This window comes from Tamandua tetradactyla, chromosome 14, assembly GCF_023851605.1.
Source record: "Tamandua tetradactyla isolate mTamTet1 chromosome 14, mTamTet1.pri, whole genome shotgun sequence".
Taxonomy (NCBI): domain Eukaryota; kingdom Metazoa; phylum Chordata; class Mammalia; order Pilosa; family Myrmecophagidae; genus Tamandua; species Tamandua tetradactyla.
Genome location: NC_135340.1, coordinates 14,260,147 through 14,275,154, shown reverse-complemented (window position 1 = coordinate 14,275,154; position 15,008 = coordinate 14,260,147). Strand labels below are relative to the sequence as shown.

General features: G+C 36.5%; 1 protein-coding gene and 1 pseudogene across 4 annotated transcripts in view; one reads left to right on the top strand and one right to left on the bottom strand.

Moving 5' to 3' along the window:
• The window catches only part of MIA2 (MIA SH3 domain ER export factor 2), a 207,927-nt gene that overhangs the window by 15,157 nt on the left and 177,762 nt on the right, over positions 1–15,008 (top strand). The gene's annotated exons all lie outside the window — the stretch shown is intronic.
• LOC143654810 (protein-lysine methyltransferase METTL21C-like) lies at positions 2,428–3,612 on the bottom strand (annotated as a pseudogene).

Genomic DNA, 15,008 nt, shown 5'->3' with positions numbered 1-15,008 from the left:
ATTAACTTAAATAGTATACATGTTCTTTGTTCCCAAATCCCTTTGTTTCACCTCTTTATGTTGTATTTGTCCCATATTAGGTCTTTATATTTTGTGTGTGCATTATCAGGATATATGATTATTTCTTTTTTTTTAACAATCAAACATGGACTTTGTTTGTATCCTAATTCATGGCATTTAAGAGACAATTGGAAATTTGAATGGTGAATAGATATTTTAATATACTAAGTCATTTAAATTAGTTATACGTATATAACTTATACTAAGTTATTTAAATTAAATTTAAACTAAGTTTAAATTAATATAAAATTATATTTTAGATGTCATAATGGTAAAGGTATGCTTTTTAAAAGAGTTTGTATCATATAGGTAAAAACTGAATTTTCAGAAGAAATGTCTGTGATTTGCTTCAAATTAATATAAAATGGGGAAGTAGGTGGGAGATATAAGTAACAAGATTTTCCACAGGTTGAAAATTCATGTGCGGGTTGGGAGAGCACTATCCTATTCCTATTTTTTCTACTTGTTAAACAGCATTATTGGTCTATAATTGACAGACAACAAACTGCACATATTTAAATAAACAATTTATTTACTTTATACATATTCAAATTTTCCTATAATAGAAAGTTTAAAGAAAAAGATTTTTTATAACTGCAATCTAACTCACTTTTCTAAAAGTGCAGACTTCTAGCCATTTTGAAAATAAGCATATAATCGTCATATCCCTTTGCCTTGGGAACGTGAAATGCCTGTTATAAGTCTAAAAAGAGATTTAGGTGGTGGGTGTCAATCTCCACTAGCACCCCTAGATCCAGATAACCCAAAATTTCATATAACTGGAACCATAAAATACGCAATAATTTACTTCTTTCACTTACTGTAACTTTTTTTAGGTTAATAGATGCTGTTGTGTGTATTCTTCATTCCTTTATTACTTCCTTCCACATTCTTTTATTTTCCTTTTTATGAGAACAGTTGGAAGTTTACAGAAAAATCACACAATAAGTACAGAGTTCTCATATTCCCCTTCTTGCACTCAACTTTCCCTATTATTGACATTTTGCATTAGTGTGGTATTTTTGTTACAGTTGATGAGACATTATTATAATTATGCTATTAACTCTAGTCCACTGTTTATATTAGGGTTGAATCTTTGTGTTGTAGACTTCTATAGGTTTTTTGTGTGTATATACTTATATACAACCTAAAATTTTCCTTTTTATTCCTTTTCAAATGTACAATTTAATGGTGTTAATTGTGTTCACAAAGTTGTGCTTCCATCACCATCCACTGCCAAAACTCTTTGATCACACCCAGAGTTAAACATTGACTCTTACATTTCCCTCCCCAACCTGGCCCCTGGTAACTTGGATTCTTGTTTCTGACTTGATGAATTTGCATATCCTGCCTATTTCATATAAGTGACAAATACAGTATTTGCTCCTTTATGTCCATCTTATTTAACTCAACAAGATGTCTTCAAAATTCATCCACATTGCAGCATGTGTCACAACTCCATTCTAAATTATTTTTATTTATTTGCAATTTCTTTTTAACTTCTTATTGTAGATACTTACTAATTTTCAGACTTTCTTCTTTTCTAAATATACACTTATTTCTCTCTAACCATGGCTTTAGTTGTACCTTATGACTTTTCATATGTAGAATTTGTATTAACATTCACTTCCAAATATTTTCTATTTTCCCTCGTAATTTTTTCTTTGAATAATGAGTTATTTTTTTCTGATTTCTAGATTTATTGCATTCTGGTCATATATAGAAAGTTAGTCTCCAAAGACATTACTTTTTTTTATTCATTTATATGCCACTTCATATTTATTACTTTCCTGCTCTTTCTTCTTGCATCTCCAAGCACCACCTAAAATCATTTTTAGTCACTCAATGTTTAAGGTTTTTAAAAAATTTTTTATCAGGTCTACACTAGAACCTCAGCCTTTACTTGCCTTAGCACACCTTGTTGACAAAAGGATACTTTCTCTTGGTATAGAAATCTGAGTTGACAATTATCTTCTATCAGCACACTGAAGATACAGTTTTATTGAACTAAAATATCCCTAAGTGAACTTTGTTGTTTTTGTGGTTGTGGAAAAAAGCAGACAATTGAGAATTCTAACCGGAAGTTGCCCTAGGAAATTAACACAGAAGAGAGTGCACTTCTAAAATAAATTTTCTTAATTTCTTAAGACAACATCCACTTCCTTATTCCATAGATTTCATGTTTAGCAAAGTTATTTTTTAAAAATTTAAAAATTACAATACCCGTCTTGTGTGTTCTAGCTAGACAAGTTGTTTCTATGAACTACCTTATCAGTCTTGTAAAAGATGTTTATTAATAGTGTTTTATGGCCAGTGAGTTTTTAGCACCACTCATAAAACACTACTTTGAAAGGTATTTTGTTTAACTTAGTCCCATTTTAGTGTTCCTTTAAAAAGTTTGACTGATGACTCTGGAAATTCAGCCAAAAGTGTTATTTCAAAAGTTTGCTTGAATTAACTTTAAAGTCCATAATCAGTACTGGATCTGAACTTGTTTGCCCAAAGCAACACTGCTCCTGGCTGACAAAGGCATACCGTGGTGGTGAGCAACTTGTCCAGGAAGTAATGGTCATAGACCACATCAGAGGCCAAAACATAATCATAATAAAAAGTTGACTTGGGGAAGTTTTGTTCCAGGTCTTCTCCCCTCACCAATTCTTTTATTTCAGATAGATGTGCTGCACATTTTAAGGTGTTTTTTTAAAAGATTATATTGAAGGTTTCCAAGGACATCAGGCAGATAAGTTGCTGTAACTTGCGCTCCTAAAATACTAACCAAAATGGAAACACGGCCCAGTCCAGCACCAGTCTCAAGTATCCACAGCTCTTTATGGATCCTTGAATGACACTCTCCTTGCCTGCATACACATAGTGCCTGTTCTAGTTTGCTAACTGCTGGAATGCAACACCCCAGAGACAGATTGGCTTTTAGTAAAAGGGGATTTATTTCATAGGTTCTTCAGAGGAAAGGCAGCTAACTTTCAACTGAGGTTCTTTATTACATGGGAAGGCACAGGGAGATCTCTGCTGGCCTTCTCTCCAGGCCTCTGGGTTCCAACAATTTTCCTCAGGGTGATTTCTTTCTGCATCTACAAAGGCCTGGGCTGAGCTGCGAGTGCTGAGATGAGGTATGCTGAGCTGCTTGGGCTGTGCTGTGTTGAGTCTCTCATTTAAGCACCAGCCAATTAAACTGAACATCATTCATTGCAGCAGGCAATCCTCCTAGCCTACTGCGGATGTAAATCAGCAACAGACGAGGTTCACGTACCATTGGCTTATGTCCACAGCAACAGAACTAGGCATGTTCACCTGTCCAGGTTGAGACCTGAACCTAACTACCACAGTGCCCTTGAGTGAAACTGGCATAGTTTGTAGGAAAAACGTCTGGAGATTATAAAGATATGGTTCCATCTTTTTAGAATCTCCTGGGGGTCCCATGGTGCCATCTTTCTGGAGAGTCCCCTTCTTCTCTGCCTCTAACCAGCCACCTGGGGTTCTCAGTCCTTCCTGAAGGTGCCTTGGCTGCTCTGTGGAGCTCAGACACAGATCCATAACTGGAATCCCCTGGAAGGGAAAGAGCTTATAGAATAGATTGAAGGTTCCTGTCTGATTATTCCTTATATAATTGTATGCTAACTCTTATAAGAATTAAAGATTGGGGCTGTATATTGAGGATATAGTATTATGAGGTTTTGCATTTGCCCCTTCCACTACTTTTATTGAAAGATATGCTGTTCTTCACACTGCTACAAGGCACTCTGTCCTGTCTTTTTCTTTCGACCTAAATGACTCACTCCACTTAGCAATTCTTGTTTGGCAGGTTTTTTGGTAATGAACTATCACAGTTTATATTTATCTGCGAATGTTTTAAAATGTCCCTAATTTTTGAAAGACCATTTAAATAATTGTTTGAAGGACAGAAAAATAATTTTTCACTGGAAATTTTTTTTTTGGTACCTGAAATATATCATACAATTGTCTTCTCACCTCCATGGTTTCTGATGAAAAATTGGCATGTAATCTTACTGTTGATCCCTTGTATGAGATGAATCAGTTTTTTCTTGCTGCTTTCAGAATTCTCTTTTTATCTTTGGCATTTGATGTTCTGATTGCTATGCATCTTGGAGTAGGTCTGTTAGGGTTTATTCTGTTTGGAGTACATTACACTTCTTGGATATGTATATTTATGCCTTTCATAAGCCTTTGGATATTTTTGGCAGTTGTTTCTTCAAATATTCTTTCTGCTCTGTTTCTCTTCTTTTCTTCTGCTTGGATTCCTATGATGCATATGTTGGTATGCTTCATACTGTCACTACTGATACTGCTCTTTTCTTATTATTCATTTCTCTGTCTGTTCTCCTGACCGTATGATTTTGATTGTCCTGTCTTCTAGTTCACTGATTCTTTCTCCTGCGTGTTCAAACTTGCTATTGTATGCCTCTAGTCTACTTTTAATCTCCATCATTATGCCTTTCCTCCCATAATTTTTGTTAAGTTTATTTTTGTTATGTTTCTTCTTCATACTCACACATTGTCTTCTTATATCCTTTAGCTTTATATTCATCATTCATTCATTTCTGTCCTTATTTTACTTCATCTCCTTGAATTGGTTTAGGAGATTTGTTTGAACTTTTTGATTAGTTGTTCCAAAATTTGTGCTGCTTTGAAGTTCTCCTTTGTTCTCTTGACTGAGCCATATCTTCCTCTTTCTTAATACTACTTGTAGTTTTTTTTTGATGCTTTCTAAACATCTGATTATTTTTGATGTGCTAACTCTGAAAGTCCATTTCTCCTTCTTGCCTATGGTTGTTGTTTTTGGCATGGGCAGGCACCTGGGATTGAACCCAGATCTCTGGTGTGGCAGATGAGAATTCTGCCACTGAGCCACCCTTGCCTATGGTTTTATTGTAGATTGGCCATGTGTTAAGGCTTTTCTTTTATGCTTGGTCCAGTTTATGTGGCTCTTTAGAGTAGCTCTTGGTTAACTGTTCTGATTTTCTCAGGTCTTCTGCATTTGCTTCTTGCTCTGGCTATGCAGTACATCTGTTATGATTGCCCTTTTATATTAAATTGCTTCACATACATTTCAGTGCTCTTTCCCCAGGTATGCTGATGTATACTGTGTGTTTTTGTGCATAATTTTCTGCAGAAATTTCTCCTTTGATTTGTTTAACTTCTCTCCTTCTCTCAGTGCCCCTTCCCTTTTAACCATACTTTCCTGTTCTGGGACCAGCCCTGCCATATAACAATTCTGTCCCACCCCTGTCTCCCTCCCACTTTTTTCCCATGAGGTTTTTCTGCCTCTGGTTATTTGCCATTAGGGTAACCCATCTTGGGGAGCCAGGTTGCGTCAATCCAAAAAGGTCTTTTTTTTTCTTCTTCACTGAGATGGTTCAGGAATCAGGGATAGGGCTGGGCATGTGCACCTCTTGCCAGTAGTTCCACCACTGTCTCTTTTATATGCATGTACTGGTCAGCTGCTTGTGTTCCACCCTGGGTTTCTGCAGACTTGGGTCCCTTTGCCTGGATATGTGTAGAGTTTGTTTTTTTTTAACTTTTTTTATTAATTAAAAAAAATTAACATACAAAACATTAAGATATCATTCCATTCTACATAAACAATCAGTAATTCTTAATATCATCACATAGTTGCATATTCATCATTTCTTAGAACATTTGCATCGATTTAGAAAAAGAAATAAAAAGACAACAGAAAAAGAAATAAAATAATAACAGAGAAAAAAAAAGATTATACATACCATACCCCTTACCCCTCGCTTTCATTTACCACTAGCATTTCAAACTGAATTTATTTTAACATTTGTTCCCCTATTATTTATTTTTATTCCATACGTTCTACTCTTCTGTTGATATAGTAGCTAAAAGGAGCATCAGACACAAGGTTTTCACATTCACAGAGTCTCATTGTGAAAGCTATATCATTGTTCAATCATCATCAAGAAACATGGCTACTGGGACACAGCACTACATTTTCAGGCAGTTCCCTCCAGCCTCTCCACTACATCTTGAACAACAAGGTGATATCTACTTAATGCATAAGAATAACCTCCAGGATAACCTCTCGACTCTGGAATCTCTCAGCCATTGCCACTGTGTCTCATTTTCTGCGTCGAGTTTTAATTCACTGCCGTGAGTGGTTCTATGATCTGAATCCAAGCTGTTCTCCCTCCGCGTGACTTTCAGGCTGTGCAGAACCAAGTGAGGGGGCGGCATCTGGTCTAGCTGGTTTGGTCATGGATTTCCTACTGTTTTTTTGGTGTGTTTTTTTTTCTTTTTATTTGATTCAGCATTTGTGGAGTTTTCTCCATTCTCTGTCATCTTCCAGAGTTCTAAGGAAATAGCATTTGCTCTTCTATAGTTGTTTTTGAGGGGAGACTTTTCCAGGGGATACCTTATGTCACCATGTGGATCCACTATTCACTTTTGGTCACTGTTCTAGAGCCTAGCTCCAGGGCGAGACTTTACACTAAGCCCTCAAGATCTTTAGCCAAAAAACTTGAAGCTGGGGGCTGCTGTTGATACCAAGAACTTTATTCCCACTATCCCAAGCAATATGGTGGATGGGAAAGGAGATGGAGGTTGGGCAACACCAGATCTGTTCTAGTTTGCTAGCTGCCGGAATGCAATATACCAGGAATGGAGTGGCTTTTAAAAAGGGGAATTTAATAAGTTGCTAGTTTACAGTTCTAAGGCAGAGAAAATGTCCCAATTAAAGCAAATCTACAGAAATGTCAAATCTAAGGCATCCAGGGAAAGATACCTTGGTTCAAGAAGGCCGATGAATTTCAGGGCTTCTCTCTCAAGTGAAAAGGCACATGGTGAACAGGGTCAGGGTTTTGCTCTCATCTGGAAGGCATGGGGCAAACACGGCATCATCTGCTAGCTTTCTCTCCTGGCTTTCCTTCAAGAAGTCCTCGGGAGGTGTTTTCCTTCTTCATTTCCAAAGGTTGCTGGCTGATGGACTCTCTGATTCTTGTGGCTATGTCGTTCTGGTCTCTCCAAATCTCTCTTATTTTCCAAAATGTTTCCTCTTTTATAGGACTTCAGAAACTAATCAAGACCCACCCAAATGGGTGGAGACATATCATCACCTAATCCAGCTTAACAACTACTCTTGATTGGGTTACATCTCCAGGGAGATGATCTAATTACAGATCCAAACATACAGTATAGAATAGGGATTTTTCTGCCTTTATCAAATGGGATTTTGATTAAAGCATGGCTTTTCTAGGGAACATACATCCCTTCAAACCAGAACAAGGTCCTTTTGCTGCTGCTGAGTCTGCCCTTTATACATTTTTAAATTAGGTTGTTTGTCTTTTTGTTGTTGAGTTTTAGGAGTTCTTTAAACATTCTGGATATTAAACCATTATCAGATGTAAGACCATCAAAATTTCCTCCCATTCCTTATGAGGCCTTTCAATTTTCATGTCTCTAGATGTGCAGGAGGTTTTTTTTTTAAAAATTTTTTTTTGAAAAATCTTCACAAGCATACATTCCATACACGGTGTACAACTAATAGCTCACAGTATCATCACATAGCTGTGTATTCATCACCATGATCATTTTTTAGAATATTTGCATCACTCCAGAAAAAGAAATAAAAAAAGAAAAAACTCATACATACCATATCCTTATTGCTTCTCATTGACCACTAGTATTTTCATCTACCCATTTTACCCTTCCCCCCCCATTATTTATTTATTTATTTAATCCATTTTTTTACTCATCTGCCATACCCTGGATAAAGGAACATCAGACATGGGTTTTCACAATCCCACAGTCACACTGTAGAAGTTATATCTTTATACAATTGTCTTCAAGAATCGAGGCTACTGGAACACACCTCAACAGTTTCAGGTACTTCCCTCCACCCACCCCGATACACCATGACTAAAAAGGGATACCTATATAATGCATAGAATAACCTCCAGGATAACCTCTAGACTCTGTTTAATATCTCGCAGTCATTGACACTTTATTTTGTTTCATTTCTCTCTTCCCCCTTTTGTCACGAAGGCTCTCTCAATCCCTTGATGCCTCGTCCCAACTCATCCTGGAATTTCTGTCCCATGTTGTCAGGGTGATTTATACCCCTGGGAGTCATACCCCACATAGGAGGGAGGGCAGTGAGTTCACCTGCTGAGTTGGTTGAGAGAGAGAGGCCACATCTGAGCAACAAAAGAGGCTATCTGGGGGTGACTCTTAGGCATAATGTCAGGTAGGCTTTGCCTAACAGGGATAAGTTTCATGGAGGCAAACCCCAAGAATGAGAGGTTGGGTTATTGCTTTGGTTGGCCTTGCTGCTTGGGAGAGTATCAGGAATTCTTCAAATGGGGAATTTGGCTATTTCCTCCTTTCTCCCCTGTCCTCCAAGGGGACTTTGCAAATACTTTTTGGGATTCACTGCCCAAATCACTATGCGATATATCGGGGCATCACAGTAACCTGTACAAACCAACAAAATCTCACACCCTATTCAAGATTCCATGCACTTATGATGTTCACTTAAACTGACCATACAATTTAAATTAGGAAATGCACTACCCAAAATATAAATTTTTGTGCAGGGGTTTTTTAAAATTTCAATGCAATCCAATTTATCTATTTTTTTGTTTTGTTTTTGCTTTTGGTGTCTTATCTCAGAATCCATTGTATAATACAGGTTCTGAATATTTTCTCCTATGTTTTGTTCTGACTTTTATGATTTTAGCTGTAATATTTTGGTCAGTGATCCACTTTGAGTTCATTTTTGTATATAGGGAAAGGTAGGGGTCCAAATTCATTCTTTTGTGTTGCATTTTCAATTGTTCCAGCACCGTTTGGTGAAGAGACTCTTCTTTCCTCTTTGAATACACTTGGTACCCATGTCAAAAATCAAATGGCCACAGTTTTGTGGATTTATTTCTGGACTCTATATTCTATCCAATTGTTCTATACGTCTACCCTTATGCCAGTACTGTGTCGTTTTAATTACTAGCTTTGTAGTAAGTTTTGAAATAGGGTAGTGTGAGTCCTCCAAATTTGTTCACTTTCAAGATTGTTTTGGGTATCCAGGCCCTGTTACAATTCCATAGAAATTTGAGCATCAGTGTTTTCATTTCTTCAAAATAGGGATTGCATTGAATATGTATATCACCTTGGTAGTATTGAGCTCTTAACAATATTTATCTTCTAATCTGTGAATAACAAATCTCTTGCCATTTATTTAGGAATTCTTTTGGTGAACTGTAGTTTTCAGTGTACAAGTCTATACCATTTAGGTTAAATTTATTCCTAGGTTTTTTATTCTTTTAGATGGTATAGTGAATGGAATTTTTTTTCTTAATTTCACTTTCAGATCATTTATTCCTAGTGTATGGAAACACGAATGATTTTTGTACATTGACCTGGTACGTTGCAACTTTGCTGAATTTATTTATTAACTCTATTAGCTTTCTTGTGACTCTTTGGGGTTTTCTATATATAGGATCATGTCCTCTGTGAATAGAGATAGTTTTACTTCTTCCTCTCCAATATGAATGCCATTTGTCCCCTCCTCCCTTTGTTTTCCCTAATTGCTCTGGTTATAATTTCTAGTACAATAAAAGTGAAGAGAGTGGGCATCCTTGTTTACATCCTTATCTTTAGAGAAAAACTTTCAGTTTTTCACTGTTGAGTATGATGTTAGTTGTGGTTTTTTCATAAAATGCTCTTTATCATGTTGTCAAAGTTCTCCTCTATTCCTAGTTTACTGAGTGCTTTTATGATGAAGGGGCGTGGATTTTGTCAAATGCCTTTTCTTTTTCTTTTTCTTTTTTTAATGTTTTTTTATTGTGAAATATAACATATATACAAAAAACTACATTTCCAAGTACAGTTTTATTTTCATTTCCAAGTACATTTTAATAACTAGTTATAGAACAGATTTTCAAGTTTAATATGGGTTACCATTCCACTGTCAAATGCGTCTCATCATGAATTGAGGTGATCATGTTTTCTCCCCCTTCATTCTATTAGTGAGATGTATTACACTGATAGATTTTCATATTTTGAATCACCCTTGCATTCCTAGAATAAATCCCACCTAGTCACAGTGTATAATCCTTTCAATATACTGTTTGATTTAGTTAGCTATTATTACTTTTTCTTTTTAAATTTTTTATTGTTAAATATAACATAGGGCGGGCCGCGGTGGCTCAGCGGGCAAAGTGCTTGCCTGCTATGCCGGAGGACCTCGGTTCGATTCCCGGCCCCAGCCCATGTAACAAAAACGGAGAAACAGAATACAATAAAACAAGAAAATGTTTAAAGATGTTTCCCTTTCTTCCTTCCTTCCTTCCTTCTATCCTTCCTTCCTTCTCTCTGTCTTTCCTTTAAAAAAAAATAAAAAAAAAAAAAAATAACATAAATACAAAGAAAAGAAAGAAAAAGCAACGATTTTCAAAGTACACTTCAACAAGCAGTTACAGAACAGACTTCAGAGTTTGTTATGGATTATCATTCCACTATTTCAGATTTTTCCTTCTAGCTGCTCTGAAACACTGGAAGCTAGAAGAGATATTTTCTCTTTTTTGTGAAATAACATAGATACAAAGAAGCAATACATTTCAAAGCACATAAGCACATCACAACAATTAGTCGTAGAACAGATTTCAGAGTTTGGTCTGTGTTACAATTCCACAATTTTAGGTTTTTTCTTCTAGCTGCTCTCAGATACTGGAGACTAAAAGAATATCAATATAATGATTCAGCAATCATATTCGTTCGTAAACCCTACCTTCTTTACGTAGATAACTCCACCATCACCTTTGATCGTTCTCCCACTCTTTAGGGGTATTTGGGCCATGCTCATTCTAACTTTTTCCTGTCAGAAGGGCTGTTGGATATTTTGGGATGGGGGATGGAACTAGTTGTAGTTCTGGAGAGGCTGGCCCCTCCGCATTTCAGGACGTGGCTGTTTCAGGCACCATTCTGCAGGTGGTAGGTCTCTGGAAAGTTACCCTAGTGCATGGAACCTTGGTAGAATCTTATATAACACCCTAGGTGTCTTTTAGGATTGGCAGGTATGGTTTGGCAGGTTATGATAGGTAGCAATGTCTAACAGAAGCTTGCATACGTGTAGCCTCCAGTGTAGCCTCTCGACTCTATATGAACTCTCTCAGCCACTGATACCTTATTTGTTACACTTCTTCCCCTCCTTTTAGTCAGGATGACATTGTTGATTCCATGGTACTAGGGGCCAATCTCCTTCCTGGGAATTATCTCCCATGCCACCAGGGAGACTTTTACCCCTGGATGCCTGTCTCACTTAGAGGGAAGACAATGATTTCATTTGCAGAGTTGGGTTTAGAGAGACTGAGGCCACATCTGAGCAACAGAAGAGGCCCTCCACAAGTAACTCTAAGCATACCTATTGGTAAGCTCAGCTTCTCCACTACACGCCTAGGCTTTCCAAGAGCAAGCATCAAGATGAAAGGCTTGGCCTATTGATTTGGGTGTCCCTAGTGTTCAATGCAGTATCATGGGTTTCCCTGGTGGCAAAGTTTAATAGTTCCGTATTTTTTTCTATCTCTCAAAGACTTTGCCAATCCTTTTTGATTATCTGCTTAATATACTCTGGGATGTATCCAGGCATTACATTAAGCTATACAGGATTAAAGGCCCTCATTCTTATTCTGGGCTCCCTGTGTTTTGACTGTTTATAGGAGATATCCAAACAGGTTCAGTTAGATTATGTGCTACAGAGAATTTAGGTTCTGGACAAAATAAACCTTTCTTCCTTTGGTCTCAAAGAATGGGTGAGGGTAAAATCATCTTTGATTTGTCCCTCAGATCACAATGTCTTAGATCAGTTTCTACTTCTTCAAATGGGTAGGAGACAGAAGAACTAAATAGCACAGTTCAGGTGAACAAGGGGTGAATGGAGGAAAATGAGGCTTCCCAGTGGCACTGTGTTCTGCAGTTTCTGGGTGCCTGCCAAGGTGGACTTCTGATCTGATTATGTCTCTTGTCTTGGCTCTGTCTTTGGATTTAGCGCATTATCATTGTCAATATGTGATGATAAGCATTTAGGCCTGCAGATGTGTCTGGCAAATCACTGAGTTAAACAATTAACTGGAACTTCAGCTCCATTGTACACAGTGATGAGCAGTTCTGCAGCCATGAAAAGTCCAACTCAAGGTATCAACAGGAGGAAATCATCTTCCTGAAGAAAAGCTGCTGGCGATCTGGGACTCTTGTCACATGGAAAAGCACATGGCATGTCTGCCGTCTCTCCTTTCTCTCCGGGCTTCTTTGCGTTCAGCTTCTGCTACTCCTTCTGTAGTTAGCTATTATTTTGTTGAGGATTTTTACATCTATCTTCATAAATGATATTGGTTTGTCATTTTCTTTTTTTGTGTGCTGGCTTTATATGGCTTTGAAATCAGAGTAATATTGGTCACATAGAACGAGTTAGGAAGTATTCTTTCTTTTTCTGTGTTTTTTTTTTTGGAAGAGTTTAAGAAGGATTGGTGTTAATGCTTCTTTAACTGTTTGGTAGAAGTCACCAGTGAAGCCATCTGGACCTGGACTCTACTTTGTTAGGAAGTTTTGATTACTCATTCAATCTCTGTGCTTTTTATAGGTTCGTTGAGATTTTCTACTTTTTCCAGAGCCAATTTTGGTAATTTATATGTTTCAAGGAATTTGCTTTCATTTCATCTAGGTTACTTAATCATCTGTTAGTATACAATTGTCATAGTATTCTCTTATAATTCTTTTTATTTCTGTACATTAATAGTGATGTTCTCACTTTCATTTCTGATTTTAGGTATTTGTGTCTTCTCTCTCTTTTTTCCTTTGCCACTCTAAATGTCAATTTTGTTGATCTTTTCAAAGAATCAACTTCTTGTTTCCTTGAGTTTTCTCTATTGTTTTTCTACGCTCTATTCATCTATTACCACTCTTACCTTTACTATTTCCTTCCTTTTTTATAACTTTGGGTTTAGTTTGCTCTTCTTTTCCTCATCTCTCAGGTATGAAGTACACTTATTGATTTCTGATCATCCTCCTTTTTTAATGTAGGCATTTACATCTATAACTTCCCATCTGAGAACTGCCTTTGCTGCATCTCATGTGATTTGTATGTTGTTTTAGCATTTTCATTGCTCTGTAAAGTATTTTACAGCTTTCTTTGATACTTTTGTCCCCTTGGGTTTTTTTAAGTGTTTTGTATAATTTCCATATATTTGTTAAACTTTTCAATTTTATTTTGATTATTGACTTATAGCTTCATTCTATTGTGGCCAGAAAAGATATTTTGTGATTTGAATATTTGGAATTTATTAAAAATTGTGGTCTAACATATGGTCTATCCTTGAGAATGATCCATGTGCACTTGAGAAGAATACGTACACTGATGATGTTAGGTGGAGTGTCCTATATATTTCTGATAGGTCTAATTGGTTTAGAGTGAAGAGAAAGTTCACTATTTCCTTATTGATTTTCTCACTAGATGTTTTATTCATCACTAAAAGTGGGTAATGAAGTCTGCAATTATTATTGAACTGTTAATTTATTCTTCAATTCTTGCTTCATATATTTTGGGACTTTGTTGTTTGGTGTATGTATGTCTATAATTGATATATCTTCTTTCTGGAATAAATATTTTAACAATATATGATATCCTTCTTTGTCTCTTTAACGTTCATAACCTAAAGAAAGTCTAAGCAATATCTTTCCCTCTCTCCATCTCTGTTCCCACTTCTGTCCCAGAGACAATAATTTCCTTTTTTTTTATTAATGGAAAGAAAAAAAAAGAAATTAACACAACATTTAGAAATCATACCATTCTACATATGCCCTCAGTAATTCTTAACATCATCACATAGATGCATGATCATCGTTTTTTAGTACATTTGCATCAGTTTAGAGGAACTAGCAACACAACAGAAAAAGATATAAAATGTTAATATAGAGAAAAGAACAAAAGTAGTAATAATAGTAAAAAAAAAAACAAAAACCCTATAGCACGGATGCAGCTTCATTCAGTGTTTTAACATGATTAATTTACAATTAGATATTATTGTGCTGTCCATTTTTGAGTTTTTGTATCTAGTCCTGTTGCACAGTCTGTATCCCTTCAGCTTCAATTACCCATTATCTTACCCTGTTTCTAACTCCTGCTGGTCTCTGTTACCAATGACATATTTCAAGTTTATTCTTGAATGTCCGTTCACATCAGTGGGACCATACAGTATTTGTCCTTTAGTTTTTGGCTGGACTCACTCAGCATAATATTCTCTAGGTCCATCCATATTATTACATGCTTCATAAGTTTATCTTGTCTTAAAGCTGCATAATATTCCATCGTATGTATATACCACAGTTTGTTTAGCCATTCTTCTGTTGATGGACATTTTGGCTGTTTCCATCTCTTTGCAATTGTAAATAACGCTGCTATAAACATTGGTGTGCAAATGTCCATTTGTGTCTTTGCCCTTAAGTCCTTTGAGTAGATACCTAGCAATGGTATTGCTGGGTTGTATGGCAATTCTATATTCAGCTTTTTGAGGAACCGCCAAACTGCCTTGCACAGTGGTTGCACCATTTGACATTCCCACCAACAGTGGATAAGTGTGCCTCTTTCTCCGCATCCTTCCAGCACTTGTCATTTTCTGTTTTGTTGATAATGGCCATTCTGGTGGGTGTGAGATGATATCTCATTGTGGTTTTGATTTGCATTTCTCTAATGGCCAGGGACATTGAGCATCTCTTCATGTGCCTCTTGGCCATCTGTATTTCCTCTTCTGGTAGGTGTCTGTTCAAGTCATTTTCCCATTTTGTAATTGGGTTGGCTGTCTTTTTGTTGTTGAGTTGATCAATCTCTTTATAAATTCTGGATACTAGACCTTTATCTGATATGTCATTTCCAAATATTGTCTCCCATTGTGTAGTCTGTCTTT